Source organism: Chroicocephalus ridibundus, chromosome Z (assembly GCF_963924245.1).
Source record: "Chroicocephalus ridibundus chromosome Z, bChrRid1.1, whole genome shotgun sequence".
Taxonomy (NCBI): Eukaryota; Metazoa; Chordata; class Aves; order Charadriiformes; family Laridae; genus Chroicocephalus; species Chroicocephalus ridibundus.
The window spans coordinates 5,113,026-5,138,668 of NC_086316.1; the positions used below are offsets into that span (position 1 = coordinate 5,113,026).

The 25,643-nt window shown below is 39.2% G+C and overlaps 1 long non-coding RNA gene across 8 annotated transcripts in view; it reads left to right on the forward strand.

Moving 5' to 3' along the window:
- Window positions 1-25,643, forward strand: part of LOC134508597 (uncharacterized) — a 128,301-nt gene that overhangs the window by 77,817 nt on the left and 24,841 nt on the right. For 5 of the 8 annotated variants that reach the window (XR_010069097.1, XR_010069098.1, XR_010069094.1 and 2 more), the window contains 2 exons: window positions 9,768-9,904; window positions 18,768-19,535. The exons of 1 other annotated variant lie outside the window; for it this stretch is intronic. This is a non-coding gene — a long non-coding RNA (uncharacterized LOC134508597). The remainder of the gene's footprint in view (window positions 1-9,767; window positions 9,905-18,767; window positions 19,536-25,643) is intronic. 2 more of the 8 variants (XR_010069099.1, XR_010069096.1) reach the window with 2 other exon arrangements.

Below are 25,643 nucleotides of genomic sequence, written 5' to 3' on the forward strand. Positions count from 1 at the left end.
AATTCGCTTTTTCTGAACTGCTGCACTATTGTAGATGTGGCAGTTAAATGGCAAGCCAGCTTGTGTTGGTTATGGTCAGGAAAGATTAGAATTTAAGGCATTTATTTCAATCCATAAATGAACTATTTCTGTCAAATCACAAATATTATATGGCTTATGATAAATTTCTGTTAAAATACCTTTTTCAAACACCTAAAGGTATTTTAAAAAATAAAATTTTTAGAAAAGCATTAATCCATTTTCCCAGAATGTGCTACTGGGAATGAGGATCAACAATGTTTATTAACTGAGTCAGTGTTTTTCATTTTTAATGCAAAAATTTCACCCAGGAAAAAAAGAAATTAAACAGAAAATGTATTTTTGATTTTGGCTTTGGTGTTTCACTAAAAAAATTACAAAAAATCCACAGGAAACCAAGGAAAAAAATGTACAAATACTTTTCAAAAGGCTTTTTTAAAAACAAATCTGATTTTTTTAGGTGGGATAGTTCCTTATTATTTTTTTCTCCATGTCCAGAGCCAAAGAGAGATTGGATTACTCCCCTTAGCAGTCAGCAAAAATTCCCCGTTAGTTCCTACTTTATGGAAAACCTGGTCCCAGACAAAAATTGCTCATGACCTGCGATTCATTTTGAGTTGTGTGTGTTTATATCACCTCTCCGAAAACTACCTTCTGTTGCTGTCTGCTGTACATAAAGCGTGAGGCCAAAATACGACAGTATTGACAGATAAGCCAAAACCAGACCTTGTTTCAATTTCATCCTAATTTATAAGCTTACAAGCACGCTGTGTGACTGCTAAGTGAGCTTGGCATGATGGGCCAGATGCTTGAGAAAGGAGAAATGTCTTTGTTTTGTGCCATGAAAATGTCATCCTGGTACCAATTTATCACAGAATCATAGAATGGTTAGAGTCGGAAGGGACCTTAAAGATTTTCTAGTTCCACCCCCCTGCCCTGGGCAGGGACACTTCCCACCAGACCAGGTTGCTCCAAGCCCCGTCCAACCTGGCCTTGAACCCCTCCAGGGATGGGGCAGCCACAGCTTCTCTGGGCAACCTGGGCCAGGGGCTCAACAAACAAATATTCAGTGCAAACAGAAGAGCCCCACTGTTTGTATATTATCCCCTCCCACTCTAAAAAGTAATTTGCCATGTTGTCAGGGTACATGACATGAGATGGGTGTGAGGAGACATGAGATCTACATGAGATGGGTGTGAGGAGCCAAGGGGAGGACTCTGCCTTCCTCAGCATTTGTCCTGATGTCCCTCCTGGAAGGGACAGGTAAGCAGGAGTGGCCAAAGCATCTCCTCCATAGAGGATGTTGTTTACCTATAGCAAAGGGACACTCTTGCTGGTCTATACTGATGTGCTTTGCCACAAAGAGCTTTGCAGGTCTCCAGTGCATGTCTGTGCATGTCTAATGGCATACTATTAATGTGTAATCCACAAGGCTGATCTTTAGGAAAATTCTGTTGTTTTCCGTTAGAAAATACTACACGACAAATGCTAATTGTCTCTTCCTTGCAGTGTTTTAACCAATCATGTGCTATTTACATCAATAAAGGAAGTTGTCTCCAAAATGTAACATTCACATCAAGAAGAAAATCCCTTGCCTCGTAGCAGAGCATCTTGTGCCTCCTTTGGCCACAGATGCTGATAGGCAACATTTGATCAGCAGCCACTGCCTTTGTTTTTGCTTTCTGTTCTCTGTTGTGCAAATGCCAGTGAGGGCCTGATTAGGATGCTGAACATATCGTTAGCAACATTGCTAATAACTGAACGCTCCCTGGTGCTTATTAGCAAGGTCTCGCTGCGTGGTGAAATTGCCATTTCAGCACAGGGAGCTGGAGCAGGGGAAGTGACAGGAGAAGGTCCATCCGTCCATCTATCCGCGCATGTCTGTGTGGCAGCTGGAGTCACCAGGACGGTGGGACCAGTTGAGGTTCAAGGTCGCTGCTGACATTCAGCTGTCACGGCTTCATTGTCCACATGCCTTCCCTCCATTGACACGTTCAAGGGCACTTTATAGCCAGCACAAAGAGCCAGTCAATTGATACCATTGCACTCCCCGCGCGCACAAACCGGGCGCTTGTTCGGGACTGTTGATACAGTCTCACGTTTATTCATTAGCAGAGCCATTGAAATCGCGGCTCGCCCAACGCCGCTCCTAACAACACGGGCTTGCCTGTTTTAGTCCAAACATTTAGCTATGTCTTTTTAAAGTTTTGCCCGGTGTTCTCTAATTGAGGTAACGTTGTCTGCATTTTAATGCTAGGCCATTTGTGTCCAATGAAAGATTACCTGAAGAACCCTGCCATTTACCACGCCGGTTTAAATACAGACGGCTGCAAAGAAAAAATATACACAAAAGATGCAAGCAAGGGAAAAAAGGCAGATATTTATTTGTTCTGAAATCCAATTGCTCAGAAATAGAGTCTGCGGTGAAAAAGGGGAAAACATAAGCTTCGGTCAGGGAAGAGACAGTGATTAGCTCCATTGTTAGGGGCTTTTTGAGCTTCGTTGGTCCTAAAGAAAAACCCACTAATGAATCTATTGAAACTTGCCAAACTTTGGAAGACAACTTAAGTTGTGGTGCTTGTCTGACACCTGGTAGTGAGTATGCTGATACAGAAAACAGCAAATGTGCATCTTTATTAACTGCTTTCCTCCGCGAGCCCTACAAAGACTGCCGATGATTGTTTATTCCAAAAATGTGCTTTACCTCTGAGCACAGTTCTTTAATTGAAAACTTTGATTTTGGGAAACCAGCATACAGAGGATAAAATATAAAATGTGAGGCCTGGTGCTATGTGCTAAAGCAAACTTTAGAACTCCTTTCACTGCTGTTTTCACAATGGGGCCAGAAGAAAATTTGTTTTCTGTGAGCTTGCTTGGGAGACATTAATTTCGGTATTTGTCTTCATGCTTGATCAAGGATTTGAAATGCGTACAGCCAGACCTCACCACCACAGTAAACTTCGCCATCGCATTATTGCATATCAAAAGGTACTGGTTGCTAAACGCTGTACCCAAAAATACAGGTTTTACTGTACAAAGCTATTTCCTTATGTTTTTTTTTTTTTCCCTGCCTGCTTTCTCCTGTACTGCCCGAGCCCCTTTGTCACAGCGCTGGTGCGGCAGAGGCTGCAGCAGAGCAAACTTCCCACCAGCCTGCCTCATCTGATGGGGAGGGACCACCTCTAGGGGCTGCAAGCTGCCGAGACAGTTTACAGGGATGCCAATTAGTGTCAATTGTTGCCATCGTTCTCTGATATGGACACCTGTCCATTGGGAACCAGCCTGAGACCGCCAAACTAATTTGACGGAAACAGGTGAATAGGCACCAGCGGAAAACTGTCTCCAGTTACACACCAGGTATCTGAACCGGTCTGATAAGGTCATGCGTTAGGCTGTGCAAGCAGAAGGCCATGCATCCTTGGCAATGGTGAAGCACTGTGTCCAGCCCATGAAAACATATATTGTCATGTAGGTAAGAACTGACGTTCAGGTGATGGTGTGAGAGGGCCCTGGAGGGCAATGGTTGATTCCAGGTGAGGCCTCCACCAATTGACCCTCCACTGGGAGTCCCACCTACCTCCAGTTGGCCTTACACTTTACCAGCAAGATCTCATCTGGAGCTTTTTCATTTAATCTGGAAAGCTGCAACCCCAACCTCTCCATTGTCACCGGGTCAATTAGCAGCTTTTAAAATCACCAGATGGGACACCTGGTAACCTAGCTTAGCAAGGCGTCGGGAGAGATTTACCTGAGGGGTGTCCAGGAAGGTCTGGCTGTGGCTGACAGGCTTTTTGCCTCTTTCACAGCTATCACAGGACAGACCTGGTAGCTGGAGGCCCAAGTCCTTTAAGTGTTTATGGCTCAGATAGAGATCCCACTTGACCTTGTCAAAAAACAGTGCAGTTGAAAACTAAACCAGCTGTTCCTTAGAGATACCGTATCTGGTAGTAGATGGTTCCCTTGCAGTGTTTATAAATGATATTGAGGGTATTTAATCCCACTTAGTCTGTGTAATCCTTCACTTGTACATAGGAGGCAGTGAAACAGTATCTGTATTCAGTTATGATCGTGCATCCAAAAGTTCCCAAGTTCATTACCACGTGCTTACAAATACATCAGCCTTGACTTCACATCACACTACACCAGTGCAACTGAAAAGGTTTAACCGAGCCTTTTCTCCACTTCTGCCATCTTTCCTAAAACCAATGCATCTTGGTGGATAGACGAAGCCAAGGATGTCCTGCGGCTTGCAAGAAAACCAATGTCTCAATTTAGGCATTGACTGAGTTCCCATTGCTCCAGAATGAGTTAGTCAACTTCTGCAACTCATCCTTGCCAGACATTTGGGTTTAACCTGAAAAATGTGTGTTTCTGGGTAGTTTCCAGTTTTATGGGTTGCAGTGCAACCTGGATCCTTAATAGTCCAGGTGAAAATACCATATTCCTGTGAGGATACTAATACATTGCCAAAGTGATATTTCATGGTTTGTCCACCCCCAAGCCCACTCTGAAACAGGCAACAGAAAAAAATTTCATTTTCGTTACAAGGAACACCACTTTGAGTCCCAAGGAGATGGAGACACCCGCTATGTCATGCATCTGGCTTTGCTTGCAGAAGATGATTTAGGCAGCGCCATGAGTCTGGTCCAAGATACTCTGCAGAGAGCAATGGGCTTAGACACAGATAAATCTGTCTGACTACTCTTTGTGCTATGTTTGTTGGGAAAATTAAGAAAAGAGAAAGCAGTTCTAAATTACTGTGAAATAATAGAATAATAACAGCAGCAAAGAGAATCAGTGTAGTACAGCAAGGTTATCTGCATAACAAATTTTCCACTGCTTTGTATCCATGTATGTGCAAACACAAGTATACCACCAACTTCAGAGCATTACTTAACTAGTGTTTGTGCGGGTGTTTTTCTAGCATCAGCATCTGTATTTCTGGATGAATTACAAGGTCAGGCTAGTAAAAACCAAAACCCTAAAAGTAGGCTTCTAATTTTGCCTGTTTTGGATGTGCTGTACAACCAGCAATTCCTATTGGCATCAACAGGATTTGCAATAATTAATTTTTGGAAAATCAGGTTACTTAGGAATAAAATTTTCCCAACACCCTAGATGAGTTTGTAGGAGATATAAAATCTTTTCTGACATGTTGAAAGAAACAGAGAAGCTTTCAGGTCCATGAACACTTCCTAACACCCCAGCCTCATACAAGACATTAACCTTTCCTGTAAACTTTACTTCTTGTGCTGAGGCCATGATGACCACAAAAAAATTATCATAAAATTGACTTTGAGAATTTTAAAATTTTATTTTTATAAGCATAAAATTAGCTTCCATTTTTTGATTGACATGTCCATGTACATTCTTGCTTAGGGCATTCCTGATTTGTAGTGATTGTGTATTGGGATTAAGCTGGTTTCAAGGCTGTATTGCTCTTCTGGTTCTTCCTATTTTATTTTCTTTTTGTATTCCATTTTGTCCTGGAAAACCTTGTATCTCAATAGCTTTTTTCAATTCTGTAGACCTAAATCTGCAATGGATAAAATCAGTGAGACCTACATCATTGATGTCTGAAAAAGTATGACAAAGCCATACTGTTTGGATAAAATATATCGAGCAAAGGTTCTTGCAATTTTAAAAGCGGGTTCATGCACAATTTTCTTTTATAATTTGACTTGGCTCCTCACTGACACAACTCATTTGCACTCTTCTTAAATAAGGAGTAAACACCATAATGTATCACACATTCTTCATGTGAGGTTGTTCATTAATAAAGGAAGTGTTTAGATGTAGCAATATTGCAAAAATAATGTTTGGCCTTTTGTGAATAAATGACAGAGAAAATTTCTGTATTTAACAGTTAAGAATAGCTCTGGTGGTCTGGCACACTGGTATAAATTGAATCAGAAACCAAGTATTCTAATTCCCTCTCCCTTTTTTCTCAAAGAAGTCTACATCTGGCCCTAAACGCAGCACTGATTATTTTAATTTTTGTTATAGCCTGCTAATTACACCAAGTCATATTCATATATTGTTAAAGGAAGGTTAATTAGCAGTAGTAAAAATCAACCTTCCGAAACTCAAACTGCAATTAGACCAGATTGTAACATTTTTGCTGTTGTAATAGATGCATTTTTTGTTGTTCAAAACTACACATTTTAATTACCTTATCTGGTTCTTTAGATAAACAGACATCATTTTTAAGACACAAAAGACTGGCTGGTGTAATTTCATTTTACCTTTCAACAGCATAGAGCCAAACCAAGCAGTTTACAAAGCAGGAATTTAGATAATATTTTGTTCTTGCAGATTAAGGAAAAAACCAAAAAACAGAGGGAGGTAGATAGGGAGGGAAGAGGCAAAGGGGGTGTGAGCAGCTTACTATTCTGATAGCACAGTCTTTCATGGAAGGATTGCTGAAATACTCTTTGAGCTAATTTTTAATCTAGAATGAGAATTATTTGATGGGTTTACCCAGTAATTAGCAAGATCCATAATCAAGACAACTGATTTCCTCCTGGGGAATCTAAGAAACTGGGCGCATCCGTTAACAGCATGAGGTCAAGTAGCATGCAACTGACTTGCTTTGCCATAGAAGACTAGTTGTGCCTGATAAGAAAAAAAAGAAAGCTATCACTGTGTTAATAGCTAAGTCCATGTAAAAATAAAGTCATATTTGTCCTGTAGGAGTAGTAACTGTGTTGCACTATTGAATTCAGTGGCCCACAATGTCATTAGCAATGAACAAAACCAGACATGCTGAGCTGTGCCAAGCATGGACAAGTGGCTTGCGATACATCAACACAGGCTCAAAATGAACTTATTTTTAATATTTGCATGATTTGCCATTTGTAAATTATTTTTTGGTTCTTTTTTGATATTCTTGTAGCAGACGACAATGTTGGCATCTTGAACATTTTTGGGTTGTTTATCGTTTGGCTTGTTGCTGATGGTTAGCAGAAAAGACACTTTCAGGTTCTGTTCGAGGAACCTCAGGGCTCTCTTTTAGGCAGTTCAGCCTAATGGAATTAAGCCTGACATGTTTCAACTCTATTTCTTCATAAAATAAACATAAAACAATGGTTTAGGCTTCTAATAAAGCTCTTGAACCGTGTGAGACTCAAACTTCCCCTGTTTCTTTACACATCTGTAAATAAAGACCATAAAAGAAGAGTACAACGGGATAAATCAACATGAATTTGGAATCCACTGCAGCATATTAAATGGCGGGGTCTCACTGAAAGAAAAGGCGACCCTGCGGCTTCTTGCAGTTTGAAGCTAATTGTTTTCGTCAGGATGGGAACGTCTGGAAGTCCACTGCAGTGTCCCACCAGCAAGGCTTCAGTAACTGAGCCGGCTTGCGGAGAATGAGCCCACTTTGTAGCGACACAGCGGGCTCAGACACCACCTATTCTGCTCTCCAAACTGTCATGCATAACAACTTCATTGTGCTAAATTGAACTTGAAAGCAACCAAAGGCTATGAGAAGGAGAGGCTATGAGAAAAGCGTGCTGTCAGTGCTGGCAAAGGCTGACCTGGAAAGTAGGCTCAGAGACAGAAGAATAAAAGACCAGGGCCCATGAACACAGCATATTGTTTCGTTTTAAAGTATGATTCCCATACCAGCAAAAGTAGCAAATGTGATGTAAATTTATTTAAATAGATTCTGCCGCTTAAAAGTTTGCCAGCCGCTCTTATCCAACTTTCCCAGCTCTCTGATTCGTTACTTACAGTGGGAATATAATGACATATAGTCATCATTGTAACAGCTTCTTTGCAGGGGCACAATGATGATTAATAGCTAGCAGCAAATTTTCACATGGGCTCTGAAGCACTATAGTGTTAAGCAGCCAAACACTCCCAAATCCCCCTTTTCTGTTCCACTGAAAAGTCCTCTCCTTGTACCTTGCAGATATGAACAAAGCCTATCTTAATTCCAATCAGCTTTTCCTCATTCAAAGAAACTTTCTCTTTTTCATAATTGATTCATGTGCATTTTTTTTCAGTCTTTCACTGAGCCTGAGACTTTATTTTTTGCTGGGGGAGGGAGGAAATAATTTCAGTAATAACTTGTTTTGCTTTGTTTTTCCCTCCAAAATGTATTTCAAGACATTTCTCAGATAGTTGAGCTAATGCACATTAAAAAATCCCACAAAACTGAAAAAGAAGCCTTAACTTGCTCTGCATTGAATGATTATTAACCACGAACACTCAGGGATGAGCTCAGAGAAACAGCTCTGGTAAAGTAAGTCAAAGACTGGAGAGCAACAGCAATAAGTTGCTTCTATTTATTGTATCAATTCCCATTCCCATGAGAAACTTACAGCTGAAACTGGGATGGATTCATTTTTCCATGCAGAATTATTTCAAAGATAAGATAACTTTGAATAGAAAAATTTTATCAGAAATATTTAGAAATACTTAGAAATATTTCAGTTTTATTTTAATGTTTATTCACTGATGTGAACTTAACAGTTTTCCACAAATGTCCTTTCCACATTGATAGACGAAAACATAGTTTTAGAAATGATTCAGTCTTCCTTTCATCAGTTTCAGCACGGTATAACTACACTTCAGGAACTACACTTTGAGGGAATTACACCTGATTTACACCAGAATGAGCATAGGGCAGATCAGCAGGATTCGGTTTTGATTTTTTTATCTGGGAAAACACTTTTTAAAGAGAAAGAAAAATTTCAAAGCAATATTGGGAAGCTAAATTTTACAGAGAATTTCAGTCGGTTTTCTCCCCCTATGGCGGAAATTGGCTACAATTCTGTAGCTCCACACATGAACAACAAACGCTGTTAATGTTTGACTGGTAGACTTTGCACATTATTGGTGTTCCACTCATGAGCTGCTGTACATCAGATTTCATCTGTCCAGGGAAGAGGAGTATTTCCTTGGCATTTGCATATTAGATATAAAGTAGACAAGAATGGATTTTGAAAACAGCATAGTTTCTAGGAATAACTAGTGTTTGCTGAAGTCCTTCATACAGTACGTGAGATGAGGAAGTAAATAAATTCATCATTAATCTTCTTTTTTATGCATTTTAAGAGAGCGCTATGGTCAAATTAACCGTATTTTCTAGAAGAAGTGAAATTTTTCATCTTTATTTTTGCTCCCAACAGTTCATTTTGAAGAAAAATATAAAATATCTGCGAACATTTGCAATTGCTTTTCTTTTGTGGAAAATTTTCATTCTGTTAATTTTTTTTCAGGGATGAAAGCCACTAGCAAGACAGACTGCACAACAGACTGGGTTTATGATTTTCATTGAAAATTTCTCAAGAATACTTAGGAAGTAGCATTGCATATCAAAATCTCTTAAGAGATCAAATTTCTACTCAAGTTCTTTCTGTTGCAGCACTTTGCAGTTTTGCTCCTTTTGTACATTTCAGATATTTTTACCCTGACGTAACTTTGCAGAATTACATATGATTTAATACACATGACCCAGGACTTGATTCAAGCTCATAGGATTTTTGCCAAGTGTTATTAATGTTCAGTGAAGTAAAGGTTGTATTACAAAGTTGTAATTCTTTTGCGGTATCAGTGTGTGAGATTCTTTCCATTTAACTGAAAGATATATTGCATTCAAGAAAAATCTTGCATTGTTTTCTACAAGTGGCACTTTTGACATTTAATTGAAATCATTTGACATTTAATTGAAAGAGTTAAAAATGATGCAAATTCTAATATGTACCAGTGACTTGTATTGAATAACACTTACATTGCAGTTATTTAAGAGGGACTGCATTGAAAATATTCCTGGAGAAGAGGAAACATAAACTTGCATATGGATGAGGATGATCCATTCACTGTTCTGTGGACCCCAGGTTCCTCGGATGGAGTCACAAATCTACCCAGTGCCCCTGTGAGTGTTGTTTTGTATTTAGAACCCTGAACTTGCTGCAAAATATGTAAAATCTTGTGTAGTCAGTGAGGTCCCCTTTGACTATCCATCTGAGAAGCCTTATCTGTGTTGTTTATTTCAGCAAATCCGTAGAATACATACACACTCCCGATAGCCTCAGACAGCGGTATGCAAATAACTGGCATGAAGGGCTAAAATCTCAGATGACATACCCTTTTCAGGATGTGTCAGCATGAGCACATTCAACAAGTCAACATGTTCATGCATCCTAATGTACCTTTTGGAGGACAGCAGAATCCCAGCACAGCCCAGGTTTTACAGCTAGGAGCCTCGCGAAGGCGCATTTGTTCCACTTTTTGGTGCTATGTATGTATCCTGGTTTCACAGGGACAAGATTTATGTAACTGCAATGTTAGACGGGAAAACTCCTTTCACCAGCAGTCTCTAGGGATTCATGGGAATAGGTCACATCACATAATTTGCTGAAAATATTGGACGGATCCAACGCAAGGGCATGACCAAGTATTCTTGATACTTGCAGAAGTCTACCTCTGAATTTCAGGCTCATATCTCCAGTGTACCTTACCCTCTACCTTCTGCTATGTTGTGAGCTTCTGAGCCACCGAATTCAGCTATCTTCCCTCACTTTGAAGAACGTTCATTCCCCTTCCACCATCAGTCCTGAGGTATTTTGATATGGGCCAAATCTTTCCATGGTTTCCCCAGCACAGCCCTATGCATACCCAAACAACACATACCTAACCAGTACAGCAGTTGCAGGTTACAGGTTAAATCTAGGAAAATATACTTGCTTTTAGTGGAAAAAAATGGTCTATTTTTGCCATCTTTACTCATGTTGAGTGGTAACTTAAAACTTCTGCTGTTAAGTTAGACCTTCATTCATCAGTAACAGGGATCAGAATCTACTTCTTCGTGGTTTTGGGCTGGGATGCAAAAAGTGATAGTTTTGTTTCCACTCTCATTTGCACTAAATATATTCCTTCCCTCTTTCTACCTTCAGACTTATTAAATTTTTCTGCTACCTATTTTTCTCCCCTACAAGCTGTTCTCTCACGTGGTTCTTCTCTTTCTTCCATGTGTTTTTTTTTCCCCTGGAATCCAGAAAAACCTCGTTTTTGTTCCCTGTGCACTCACCTGGACTCCTGTACTGCCTTTTGCACAATCCTTGAAAATTCTCTTCTGCTGAGTTCCAGGCCATCAGAGGTCCATCTCTCAATTCCTTTTTTGCTTCAGAGCAGCCTTTCAGCTCATTGTCTCTTTTTGAGTTTGTTGACGTCATATGGGCTTGTGCATCCTCCATTTTCAGCAGCTTTTAGTTACCTTTTTTAAGGTCACAGTATTATGCAGCAGTACACACTCTCTACACTGAAGATCTCAGACCTGATGTGCCTACTACAGTGGTGTAATTCTCCCTGTAAGGGTTTCCATTTATAAAGAAGCAATGTGTCTGTATAGTCCTCTGGTTCTTCCTATCTTAAATTAAATTTTCTCATTCCAGATATACACAGTTGCACATTTCCAAGTTATTCTGTTTTATTATCCAGTTCCAGATCACTACTTGTTTCCTCTGTGAGCTGTCAACCTTGTGATGAACCTAGATTAAATATCTGGATTAAAATTGTGCCAAAGCTGGTGAACAAATACATTTAATTGTCTTGGGAAACAGCACTGCGAAAGTATTGGCATTACATTTTGTGCTTAGTTTCAGCTGTTGAACAAAGAAGCCCAAAAGCTGTGAAGAAAACCTATTGAAGTTCAAAGTCTACCCAAGTATCCAGAGAACAGCTTTTTACTTCTAAATCTCATCTCTGAAAGTCATGAAAGATAAAAAAGTCTTGCTGAAGGTTACCATAGAATAAGCCCCCATCTGCCATTTTCTGATTTTTATTTTTGCCCTGCTTTCTGCATATTCTTTAGGTCATAAAGATCAATATAAGATCAATAAATCATAAGTATCATTAATATCACAGACACAGATATCCCATGACATCATGTTTCTTGAATTATTCTTTTAGTCCCTTGCTGACAATTTCTCTTAATTGCTCTGAAGGCAGACAGTGCTTTCTGTCTAGAATTCGACTATTCCTGTTTTCTCTCGCTCTCACCTTTAACCTTTTACTTTCCTTATCCAATAAGGGACCTTCTCAGAAAGGAATCTCCTCCCAAGCATAATATGTATTATTCCTCCAAACTCTTACAGCAAACAGTTCTTTACAAAGAAAAGGAGCACTTTGTACCCTTTAGGAAATAAGGAAGCAAAGGTGTCATCCATTACGGGTAGAGTCAGCACATGTTGCCTCTTGTCTCAACATCATGCAAAACAAAGCCCAGTAAAGAAAGGGGGAGGATGATGTGGGTAAACACTGATGGGAGCTATTGTAGCAGGAAATCTGTGTGTATTGTGGTGGTGGAGGAGAAAAGACTCAGAAAGGACATGGAGAAGCTATGGATTATCACAGTTGATGATAGGAAGGAAGATAAAGCAGATGGCTACTGGAGATATCAAAAATAATCAGTAGGATTAGCATATAAAGGTGTCCTTCCTTCACCAGTTTACAGGAGGCAATCCATTCGAATTTTCACATTGCAAAATGGTTCTAAAAATCTTCAAGAGAAGCACTGGAAAATTGAAGCGGACCCAATTTGGGGCCAACAAGGTGATCAGAGTGCTGGGGAACCTGATGTATCGAGAAAGGCTGAAAGAATTGTGTTTGTTCGGCCTGGGGATGATAAGGCCCAGGAGATCAAAGTAATCTTGTATCTAAAAGGTTGTTATAGAGTAGAAGCTGTCCTCGCTTCACAATGATGCATGGTGACAGCACAAGAGGCAAGGGGCACAAGGTGCTTCAGGGGAAATGCTGTCTGGATATAAGAAAAACTTCACTAAGAGCACTCTCAAATACTGGAGCCATTTGCCTGGGGAAGTGGTAGAGCCTACCTTGCTGGAAATATTCATGGCTTGGCTTGACAAGGCCTTGGATAACCTAATCCGAGGCCCAGAAGGTTGGATCAGATGATCTCTAGAAGTGCCTTCCGACCTAGACTTCTCTGTGATTCTGTGACTCCTACTAGAACTGACTTTAGCATGTGGTTAAAATCCTACAATAAGGCTAATTTTAAAGGTTTTGTTAAAAATTAACATCCATTTAAAATATCAAAATAAAACCATATATTTTTAAATTACATCCCAAGGGTAAGCTGTTTGGGAGTTCTAAAAAAATTGAGGGTTCCAGGCCAATGTTCTCGGTTCTTTAGTCAGACATTCTCCACTCTCACCCCAAATCTCTCTGCCTTGTACATAGCTCTGTCAACTTATCTACCTGTCAAGCAAGACTAAGATACTGTGTGAGCTTCAGTTACTGTAAATAAGTTACTTTAATGAAAACATTTATTGCAAAAGTAGTCAGAAAATATAATTTCGTAAAAACTGAATTTTAATTGTTTTGATTATATTCCACTGTGATTGGTGTCACTACACATCTTTTATTGTATCTCCCCTTTGATTTTAACTGCTCACACCCCCTCTATTTGTATTTCAAGTCACACAATCTCTCCTGTGGTAGTTTTAATCATCAAATCAGCTAACACTTTGCTGTCTCTCATTTCCTATTCCTTTTCTTATCATTTATCTTAAAATAGTTCATCTTTTCCCACATCTTACTGCAGTGATGTGCTTTGAAGTCATCTCTACTTGGACCTGATCCTTCTCTATGATCTTTCACACCAAATCCCTTTTCTCTGTTGACCTCCACCCCTAGTTTGTGCCCTTTCCAAGACTTACAAGTTGGCAGTGTCTCTCATTTCTGCAGTGCATTCTGCACTTTACTTCTGACAGTGTTACTTCTGCTGGGATTATTGTCTACAGCTATGTTTTTTTAATAGTGTAAACTCTTGGTCTTCTTTTCATAATTAGTATTTGCCTCCTGTAAGAATACAAACACTACTTTATCTTCCATCTCTGAAGTCTCATGTTCTTAAGCTCTTTTGCCATAGAATTAAGAAGGCCATGTACCAAGCGATTTCACTCTTCTGTATAAGCTTTCCAATGTTATATTTGTTATATTTGTAAAATAACTGTGCTTCTGTTCTCTGTTCAAGTGCTTATTTTACAGTCTTTTCTACTTTTTCTGCAGCTTCACCTCTCTCTTTTCTTGACTCCACTGGAGGACTCAACAAGTTCTTCTCTCCCCTTCCTTTTCCATCATGCCTAGTCATGTTCTTCCCTATTTCTATGCTCTTATCTCCTTTCCTAACACCTTTGCTCTAGTAAAACCTGATGGTTTTGTGCCCTTATCCTGCTCTCATCTTCAGGCACATGATGTGCTCTCAATGGAGAAGAGGCTGCGCAGCAGTTGCTGGAGAAGATGAACCACTTCAGGAGGACTGTCTGAGCTTTTGACGGCAACTCCTCCTGCTCCTCTCCTGGACAGGATTCTCACTTTGGTACAGAACGCTTCAATGTCTGATCACCTTGAGTCTCTCTGGGATGAACTTCTCTGGCAAGCTGGCTGTTTACTCAAGAAAAATTGAAGAAGAAAATAAGAAATAAAAAGACACCCAAACGCTAATGGTCTGTCTCTCTCCTCTCCTGGAGCAGGCTTTCTGTCTCCAGCCCATTTTCCTACATTCTTGAGTAGTGCTGATTTACCACCAGGACACTCTTTCAACGCCACACTTTTGAATGGCACTTCCTGTTTCAGCTTTTCGTCGAACAAAACAATTGGGTCTGAGCTCCGCAACTGCAGCAAATGCAAATTTTGAATAAGAGTTGAGGCAACCCTGTCACACCCTCAATTACAAACTGTCTGAGGGCTCAAATAGCTTTTGATATAACTTAGATCAGCCTGAAGATGATCTCAGTGACCTCTATGTTTCCCATGGAAACCACCGCACTGGGTAATGATCAGGGCAATAATTACATATTTTGCCCTGCCTTACCTGCCTGGTCACTATCCCTCCCTAGGCAACCACTCCTTCAACAAGAAATGGCAAATGGTAGTGCAGAGCATAAAATCACTGTAGCCAGGCTTGTAACACATGCCTCTTAGATTAATATTTTTTCTCAGTTTTGAGCATGCTGCCGTAAATACAAGTAATAAGAAAGTGAGCTTATTCTTTCAGCACCCCACCAGAACAAAGGTGTAACTCATGTTTACATATGAGTCTCAGCTTTTTCACATCACCTGACTTTGGCAGGTGCTGAGGACAGAAAGTACATCTGTAAAAAAGTCCTGGATCCAGCTCAGGAGTCACCTGGGCATTAGGGCTTCCTCATGCAAGGAAGAGGAGAAGGAATGAAAGATATGCTAGCCTACTGGGCGTCTTTCTCTTTGAGAAGGGAAGAAGGAATTGTGAAAAGTGAGGATAGTGTAGGTAAAAGAACTGTTGTATTTACCCAGCCTGATGAGGATGACAACATCCCTTCAGAGGGCAGGCTGGACAAGATCAGCTTTTGACTTCAGTGATCCATCCATGAAATATCACAAGCAATACCCCTGGAAAAGCGATTAAAGAAACTTGGGTCATGACAAATATAAAACATAAATAAATGTGCTACTAAAGAAAATAAGAGATATTCTAGATCTCTGTTCATGGATGAGATATCTTTGACTCAAGGAGGAATTTGATTTAGGGACTGGAGATGCATGAAGACCTGTTTTTCTGCCTTTACATATTTTTTGTTTCCTTACTTAGAACTGACAGCATGGTTATTGACCTACAATGTACAAAAAATAATCCTTTCTATTAACGGTATCAATAACAATAAAATTATAGCATACTGATGTGGAAAATGGCACAAAAATGGGAATAAATTTGGCATGGGGGAAGGTAATTATTTTTGTCTTCTCCTGTGGAAATTGCAAAGTACGTGTCTTTTTAAGATGGACTAAAATGAAAAGCAGGGAGGGGGTCCAGTTATATTAGAAAATCCAGATGAATTGCGACTTCTCTTTTTCTGAGAAGCTGAGGTGATCTTCTTTTTGAGCCAGGTTGGCTCAAACAGTGAGAGAAATAAGGGAATTACTGTGCAACGGCCATCATGTGACCAGCCTTTACTATTTGTCTCAATGAACGGGGTATGAACTTGAAATACACAGAATGGCATGATAGAGGGATAAAACAAGCCTAAAGAAAAACAGACAGCAAAAAGCTTTTAAGGATCACAAACAAAACTTGCACAAATCTGTTAAGTGCTCATTCACAGATGCGATTCAAGACATGTGGCAGTCTAAATTGGGATAGGATTGGACAAAAGGTTGTGGAAGTGAAATGCTCCCTGCAAAGTTTCTGTGTTTAATTTGTGTGCATTTTCTGCCCTTTAACTGAAAAATAAATCTAGAAGTTGTGCCTGAGCCACCTTTGCTTCTTGGTGTGAAAAACTTGTGCTCTGATGCAGGGACATTAGTTGCTTGGGTTTTGGCAGCTCCAGGAAAAAAATTCTGTGAAACACTGGGAATAATATAAAAATGGAGCATCACTGTCATGCTATCAAAAAGAAATGAAACTTTCAATATGTAGGTAATAATACTACAATCTACAAACGTGCTATAATATACTACATCCAAGACAGTGTGCTATAAACCCACTATTTTTTCTAAACAAAGAATCTTTGAAAAGAGAACCTTTCATCAGAAGTCTTGGTAAACTTACACCAATGAACTTAATAAAATTGGACCTGCTGCTACTCTTAAATCTCATAAAACTGCCTACTTTTTGACTTTTCCTGTGTTGGTTCATGTTTCCCCATGGAAATATACCAAAGTCAAAAATAGAAAAATCTTGAAATCTTTTTCATGCTTTTGATAAAATACTTTCTTCAAATAATGTTTAACTTGCCATAACTCTTCAAATCACGTAGAACAGAGTATTTTTAACTTATCTTCTTTCTCCATCCTCCAAACAGTTGTTAAAATAAAAAGAAAGCAATTGAAGTGCCACCTACATGGTAGACAACTCAATTTGTTGTTTTGCTGCAAGGTAATCTATACATGCCAGGGCATACAGTGATGTCTCCGCACCTCTTATAGCAAAATTGCCTCAAGGTGAAATTTTTAGTTGCAAAATTTAAAGTTTCATTTCCCTTTTGATGGAATATTAAACTTTTCAAAACAAAGTTAACCGTTAATTTGATATGTATCGCAGCTTTTTTTTCTTGATACAATAGCATTTTTCTATCATGTAAAATACACAGAAACTACAAATTTCCTTTCTATTCAAAACAGCTTTTCACTGAAGTTCATGTGAATAGACTAATCTTAGCAATTCTTATAATCTTACAAATTCTACAAGTTTTTTCTGCTTATCCCATTTCATAAGAATTGAAAAAGTATTTAGATTAAAGGTGTTATGAGTGATCACGCACACTACAAAGCAACTTATTTTCTAATCTTTTTGGTCAGATGTTATTTTCAGATGGTTGAGATTGGGTCCATTTCTCTGTCGAACTGAAAAAGAATTGGTATTCTGTCATAAATGAACGCGGTATTTAACAGAAGAAAGATTTTTCTTTAGCTAGTTAAAAATGTCTCAGGGCGATAACTTTGCTAATTATATGAAACGTATTTTTGTTATTCCTTCCTCTCCTTATTCTCAATTTGTCTACTGTTCTTTATTTTTCCAAATGTTTACTGTTCTGTAGATTTTTATAAAGGGAAGGCGGGGGGGGGGAAGCGATTAGACCATGTCTGTGTTGAGAACTAGCTTCAATACTCTTTATTGTTAGGAATGTAACCAGATGCTTAACTAAAATATTTGATCCTCTGTGTTTCAGTCAAAAGCTCCTTTTTAAATCATAGATAAAGCAAGGTCAGAGGAAAGGCATTCCCTTGCTTTATGAACTGAGGAAGCAATCTGGGTGTGTGTTTTGGAGGTATCTAACTCCCCACATAGGAATAAATCTAAATCTGGGGCTAGTTTCAGGTTCAATATCTTTCACTGAAAGTTGGACCTCCTGAAATCCAATGCAAGGTAGAACTCACAAATGGGGATTCTGTTTTGTGAGCGTGTAATTGCACTAGTCAGTTCAGTCCTAAGCCCTTATGTATCCCCTTACCCTCCTTTACGTTGTACAGCATTGCCGTGGTCAACTAGCAGAATTTTATGGAGACCTAAACATTGTTTGCATAAGCTTACGTGTGTACAAATTGGATTCATGGCACTTTGTATGAATTACATCAATCAAGATGGAATTAGAGAAATCTTTATTTCTTGTATTATAGCCGGAAATCTGAAGGTAAATGATACTAACAGTGTAGCAACAACTTAGTTTACATGCTACTCGGGAGGTACAATGGTTGTTTTGTTGAGTGCTTGCTTTTATGCTTAATCTCTGTTACAGAGTGTTATAAACATGGTGAAATGAATTAAATTGTTTTTCTGCTCCATTTTTTTCAAGCAAAATGAGATCACTTGTTATTATAATTGTCCTCCCTGATACTGATAAAATTCCAAAGTATACATGCTATATTGTATGTATCTTATATGCTCTAACTATGTGAGGCAGTTACATGTGATATGTGCATATATTATTCTGTCTCCTCTTTGACCTGCCTTAAACCATGATCCAAATCCCAGCAAAATAAATGAAAATATTTTTAATGATTTCATTAAGTTTCAGATCTGATCTGTAGCGAACCTGTCTAAGGCATCATAAGCACCATGTGTTCCTTCACCACCAGTACATTTAGTTTTTCTGCTTTCCTTTTTTTTATTTTTTTTTTCCTGCTTGGCAGCTTAAAGTCTTTGCTGTTCTGCTTGCATAAGCTTCACAGATTGTGCAGCAGGGCAGCAGAATGAATGGTCAGACTCCTTTGACCCACACACTGTCAATCTCAACTTTCAGATCATATCTACCGTCAGCACTGGAAAGGAAATATTCATAAAAGCACTTATCCTTATGCAATACCCAGCCAGAATGCTGCCAGGGGGCAGGAGATACTTCTTTCCTAGAAGGTCATGTTGCTTCTGGACATGAAAACCTGAAAAGTTTTGGATTGCCTACCCAAATTTTTCTGGACACTGCTGCTCTCAAGTTTCTAAAATTCTCTTGAAGATCTCTGAGAACAACATGGATGTGATCAGCCAGCTCTAACTACAGGAGAAATGGGGTAGGAAGCTGATGGAGCAACAAACAGCCACCACCCCTGCTTCCTTTTCTTGTGTCAATGTCTTGGAAAGCCAGAACGTCCACTGCTTCTGTGATGGAGGGTCTGGTCCTTGAGGACTATCAGTACTGGGGCTGAGGAGACAAACATCACAGTCCCTTTTACCTTCTCTGAAGAGCAATCTCAGCCCTTTCAAAGCTCTCTGATGAGCTATGCTGCGACTACATGCTCTCCTTTGATCTGGTACTGTCACTGGGTGATGAAGTTTGGTTCTGTCCACATGACAGAAACCTAGACCTAATTTTGTGCGTGAAAGAGGTCGGTCATGGAGACTGCTCATGGTTGGTCCTGGATAGTTCTCCTCATCTACAGCACTACCATGGCCAGTGTACTGCAAGTCTGTGCCTCAGGCCAGGCCACCAGGCAGAGGAGGTCCAGTCCTATGGGTCTTCACATTTAATTCTTAAGGAAAAGTCAGTACCGTCCTGTCCCTGGAGGCTATAAAGGTATCACTGTCTTCTGCTGTTTTATCCATAACATTGTGTGTATAAAAGTGCTTTGAAATATGTAAATCTAGTTTGAAATGTTGGATTTTCCCCTCTTTTTTTCCCTAACCATGTCTTTGAGGGGTTTCTGAAAGAATTAGGATGAATGTTCCAGATTGGTAGTTTTGGTTGGATTTTTGTTGGTTTGTTTTGTGGTGTTTTTCTTTTTTTTCCCCTGGAAGTGGGAGGTGTCTCAAACCAAGGACATGCTTTTAAAACTGGGTCTTCTTTTAGAAGCTGGGGAAGTTTTTTCTTGAAAATTCACAGCAAAATCTGAAAATCCTCCTGTAGTCTATGGGAAATTGTGAGGAGAGAAAAATATATCAAGAATGTTAGTGGATACCTTGAAAACCAGGAATCAGCTTCCTCTGAATCTCCCGAGATCACTATTTTTTAAAGACTATTTTTGAATAAAAAATGTAACTTCCATTATTTTCTAAAAGTTTAAGTCATTTGATTGTATCCAGGTCACATTATCCAGCTTTTTCTTGCAGCCGTAAAGACTAGAAACTCTAAATTTTTAAAACTAAAAACAGGGAGCCCTTTTCTGGTCGTTTCCAGATTTCTTTTTTTCACATAATCACTTGGTTTCCAGGAATGCACTTCTCTCAATAGTGCCTGAAATATTGCCCAACTCCAGACAAATCATGGGAGTCAGACACAACACAAACTAGGCTCTTAGTCAAAATCTATATGGATATGATCAGTATGGATGGATTACACAATGTAGCCTTCGGCTAAACCACAGATCAAGTGCTGCACAGAGATCACCTTGCGTTCCCTGGCCGTGTACAGAGAAGGGGAAAATTCCTACTCCCCTGGGATAATTGCGCTTACAGTAGTGTCATGTTACGGCAGGCTGTTGGTATCTGTTGGCCACACAGAAGAAAACAATAAGGTCCATTTAACTCCAGATGCAGTCCAGAAGTTCTGGGGAATGCATGTCATCCCCATCCCCAGCACGCCTGCATCTCTTCTCTCACTTCAGGAAGCAGATTTTCCATTCCCATTGAACTCACGCAGCAAAGCCGTATCACTACACAGGGAAGGAAAGAAATCTCTGAAATACAATCCCACGAGATGAGGGGCATTTCGGCCAGAGAATGGGGAGAAAAGTGGAGTATGAAACAGGAAATTTGAAATAGTTGTGGGTTTTCTTGGAAAGAAATTATTATCACTTTTCCCCACAAGTATATAAAATAACTTTTAAATTATTTTTTCCGATACCACCTAAAGGGAGTAGCGCATCCCCACAAAATGCCAGGGATCAGCAGAGCTTTTCTGGAGAAACATATTTTTTTCAGGGTCCTTTGTTAGGTTTCTGATGACAGGCTTGTTTGGCTTAAATACACAAAATAGCAGAGGTGGCAAGATAATTTGCTATCTTAATTTGATATCATGCACACACCAGATGCATAAGGAATGGATTTGAAAGGCAAATAAAATACAACTGCAAAAAGTTTAGCACACCAAATCTGACAGGTGCCCATGTGATAGAGGTGTATTGCCAGGGCAGACTTAGCAGCTCCATTTCTAGATTGCATGTGGTAGAAAACCCTAATTATTTTTTTTTCAGAAAGACAAAATCTAGATTGCCTATAGCAAATGTGTGCCCAAGTTTTAAAAGCTGCTTACAGCAGAAGAAAAGAAGCACTCAGTTTTTTCCAGAGAATTCCTTCTGTCAGTTAATCATGACTATTGGATAGTGAACAGCAGAACTGAAGTTTCCACTGAAAAGGCAGGTTCAATTTCAGAAGGATTTTTTAAAGAAAAACAAGCAATTTTATAAATATACGAAGAACTGAAATTATATGGTTTTCTGACAACACTTTAAGCGCTGAAGAAATAAGACTGAAAAGATACACACACTCTCTTTGAAACTTCTTAATTCCCTTTTTTTGCCATTTTTGGTCATTCCACCTTGTTTGTTTCTCCTGATTCCTTCATCATGGAGGAGGGTAGTAAAAAGGGTGAAAGTGTGAGGAGGCTCCTTTTCTTTTTTTTCCTGCATGCGTCCGATGTGTTTTCCTTTCACTGTATGCCATAGTTCTCCTTTCTCAGTGGCTGAAAACTCTAGACAGTGGGGGCAAGACATGCCACAGAGTTGTTGTTGGAAAGGATTTTCTCCATCTACCTTTCTGGTCCCTCCACAGTTCCTGCACATTTTGGTCTGAGCTCCAGATCTGTTACATTATATGTCATTATATGGGAACTAAGAAATGCAATTAAATGAAAATAAGAAATTTATTTATTTTTTCCATCCAAAATTTGCAACTGAGTTGTATATTCTACAATGAGAAAAGCATACACATTGTACCTATGGGAAAAATAAGAGCAAATCAAGATGAATAGAGTAAAACTACATTATTTTCCCCTCTTTCCTTCCTTCCTTCCTTTGCCTTTCTCCAGTGTCTGGAAACCATTTGGATTAGAAAATTATAGCTAGATAAAAAATGACCTCCGTAAATATTTTAATAGCCATAGATACAGTGTCACAGTCAGGGATTACATTATACCAACCATTCTTACAGCAAGTTTTTTTGCAGCTTGTTATATATTGGCTTTCCTGGAAGCATCCAGGCTTTCTGCCAGCAGAGACCAAATGAAGCTATCTATGTAGTATGCCTTAGGTTAGCCTAGATTGAAACCACCCTCCTGCACCCCAGTGTCTCTTATTTGGACAACTGGACTCATGAAGTTTAGTTCACCGTGTGGTTTACTGGACTCCATGAGCAAACAGTGGAAAAAAAGATGTCTATTTTAATGGCTTAACAGTGTGTAATCCACCCTTCTGCCTTTCCATTGCCACCCATGAACAAGAACAGAGGAGTGGATCTATACTATTTATTAAACAGAAGTAATGAAACTCAGGTATGAATAGAATGCAGGAAATATCATAAACTTCAGCTTCAGAAAGAGACGACTTGGAAAAAAAAAAGATTTTGGTTTTCTTCCTCAAAATTGGCCTTTACAATGTACATACTGATATTCTGTTGAATACATTTTGTATATCAAATTTGTCGTAACAGCACTATATAAGGAGTGAGGTTCTACAATAACTTTAATGTAATGCTGACTTTGCTACTTAATTATGGCCTTTTCAGTGAACAGTATTAATTACACATTGCAGCGCCTCTCTGCTTCCTCCCAGGATAAGATCCGCAGCTACATGACATTTAAGTGGGGAATATCATCATTGGTTTTGGCAGAGGGGAGAGTTACTTGATGATGTGACAGCATAGATGTGTTTGCCAAAAGCTTTTCATGTTATAAATAGCAAGTATGGAGACATCTTGTACAGAAATGTTATCTGTATCGAGTAAATACAAATAAATAAGGACTTTGCTGAGGAGTGACCTGGCAGATACTTCTGCTGTTGTAAGATGCACCTTGCATGGCACTATGTTCCATTTATTTGAGGAATAAATGGAACGTATCTCCTCCTAGGACACATGTGTACTTCAACAGCAGTAACAGCTGCTGAGCAAAAGACGATAAACTCAGAAATCATCAAGGGGGAGTCTGGTTTTGCTTTTGAGAAAAAATAAAGAACCATCCTCAAGGAAACACAGTAAAGCACCTTATAAGAGTAATCAGTGAACTAAATTAAACACACTTGAAAATATAATCCTATTTCACCTATAGTAACTAAAAAAAGAAGGAATCTTAACTTTCCATATGAATGTGCTATATATACACATTTTTATTAGCTCATCTCCAGGAACAAGACTCTAATAATTGGTTGAAAAGCAATCTATCACTATTTATAGTAAGAGCAGTTGCCAAGCAGTAGCTGATAGTCAGCCTCAGTCTTTGCTAAGTTGTACTATCTTTATTCCCACAGCTGCAGTGCACACACAAAAAGAAAATGAAGCTGTCATTATTTTCCTGTGCCACGCTCTTCCTCCAGGCCATGTCAGGTCTGCAAGGGGATTTTGAGTCCCACCAAACTGTTCTCTTGGAGGCAACACCATCACAGTGAGCTATGGCAGTTGCATACCACAAGCCCTTCCATTGGAGCCAAGTTTCAGAAGACCACTTTAGAGTCAAAAACTGCTCTGGGCCATGGTAGGGAAAGGGGACTGATCCTGAATTGACCTGAATTGTTGTGGTGGGATGGATCTACCCCTTAGGGTCAGGCTCCTGAGCCTAAATTGAGGTTTGTATCTCAGGCAGGTGTCACGTGTCCATTCTCTTCTGAAAGCAGATGGCACAGGAAGAATTTGGTTGCTCCTGTAGGTTGCTTCAATGCTCAGATAATAGCCCAAACAAACAGTAAACATCCTGAGTCCCCCAACACTCTAGTAACAGCTTTGGATTTAAGTTTATTAAAAGAAAAAAGGCAAACACACATATTGTGTTCTTTTTCTTCTGGTTTCTGAGCCCTGAGGGTCGAACTCAATTAGAATATTTTGATGAGATCCAGTTTTTTTTTCTGGAACATGAAGAATTCCTCCCTCCCCACATACCCAAAGTGCAAAGATTACAATAAAATCAGGAGCTGGTAATAAGCTGAGTCATATGCACTCAAACCAAGCGGTACACACATGCACACACAAAATAGGAAGTCTAAGAGGAATCCATGTATTGTGAAAAAAAAGAAAGGGGCAGAGGTTTTGGGGTTGATTGTTGGTGGATGCTGGAAAAAAAATGCATAGGGCATTAGGTTCAGATGTGAATCAATGCATGTAGCACTACAATGTCTTTGTTCTGTAGTCAATGGAAAGAGTTAAATGTCTTTGGGGTTGATTTAAAGTATCTAAATTAAACTCCTAAAGTCAAACTGTGTGCATACTCCCGAGAAGAAATGGAGGGAAGTGACTTAAGGTTGTTTAAGTTTTCACTAGGAGACTCTGAGCTACTCATTTTGCCAGTAATTTATAAACATTACACAGATTATTTTATACTCTGTTAGTGAAATACTGACAAGGAGAGTTTAACAAAGGAAAAGGCAATATTAGCAGTCTAGAATCATGAGTCTGGCCCTTCCATATTTGACCTTCATGAATAGAATACAACTTGTTTTGTTTTTTTAATTTGAAAGTATGACAAAGATCTTAGCTCACAAAATTAAAGGCAAACTCAACCAATCTAAGAAGGCTGAGCTATCGTTCAGGTAGCATCTTCAGATGTTACAGGGCAGTGGGGGAGATGGCAACAGTGGTCACATTTCAAGGAGAATGATTTCTCCTGGGGAGACCTGGAGATTCAGCATTTCTCATTTTCCAATCTAACATACTCCCTTTCATTTCTTCTGTCATGCGTAGCATTCAGACTGTGTCTGAAGTCAGCCAAAAACTTTGTTATTTTCATGAGGCGCTTGAGCTATAAAACCTGTATTCATTTGAATGAATCTCTAAGGTCATCAACACCCATGTCTCTCTCTCTCTCGTGTCTTTTTCCTTTTTTTCTATTTTACAGTGAGTGGGAACTCTCACCTCCAAGTTAACTTGCTCTAAGTTTATCATCTTTTGTAATTAACACCCAGAACCTGCACTTTTTTTAAGCAATAAGAAGAAAGGTGTGGTGGTTGCAGTCCATTAACAGTCTCTCGGTTAACTTTGCTCTCAATTTATTTGCTTTTAATTGAGACCTTATTTATGTTGAAACCACTGCTTCTGAGGACAGAGTATTGCTAGAAAAACACAGATGACTGCCTGGTTTTCATATACATTAGTAAATTATGGAAGATTGAATATCTCATGGAGCTGACACATATGGAATTAATCCTGAAGCTACCTCATATTCACTGTTTCAGGCTCAAGATAGTATATTAAGACATCGCTTTTGAAAGACAGTCCCAACGGCAAACAAAAATGGGGCTCAAACATTAAGTGGCAAACAAGATTTGAGATAGAGGTTACCTGCTGTATTTGTAAGTAAAATGCAAACTCAGGTGGATGACTTGCATACTGGCAGATAATGTGCTAATTACATGAAGCAGGAGGTTGAAAGCCCAGAAGTGAAAGCTCAGAACTCTGGACAGGGTGTAATTGTATGTAAATAGATAACACGAAATTACAAGGGGAAAAAAAATACGAAAAACTGAAGTTATTAAGTCCATTTTAC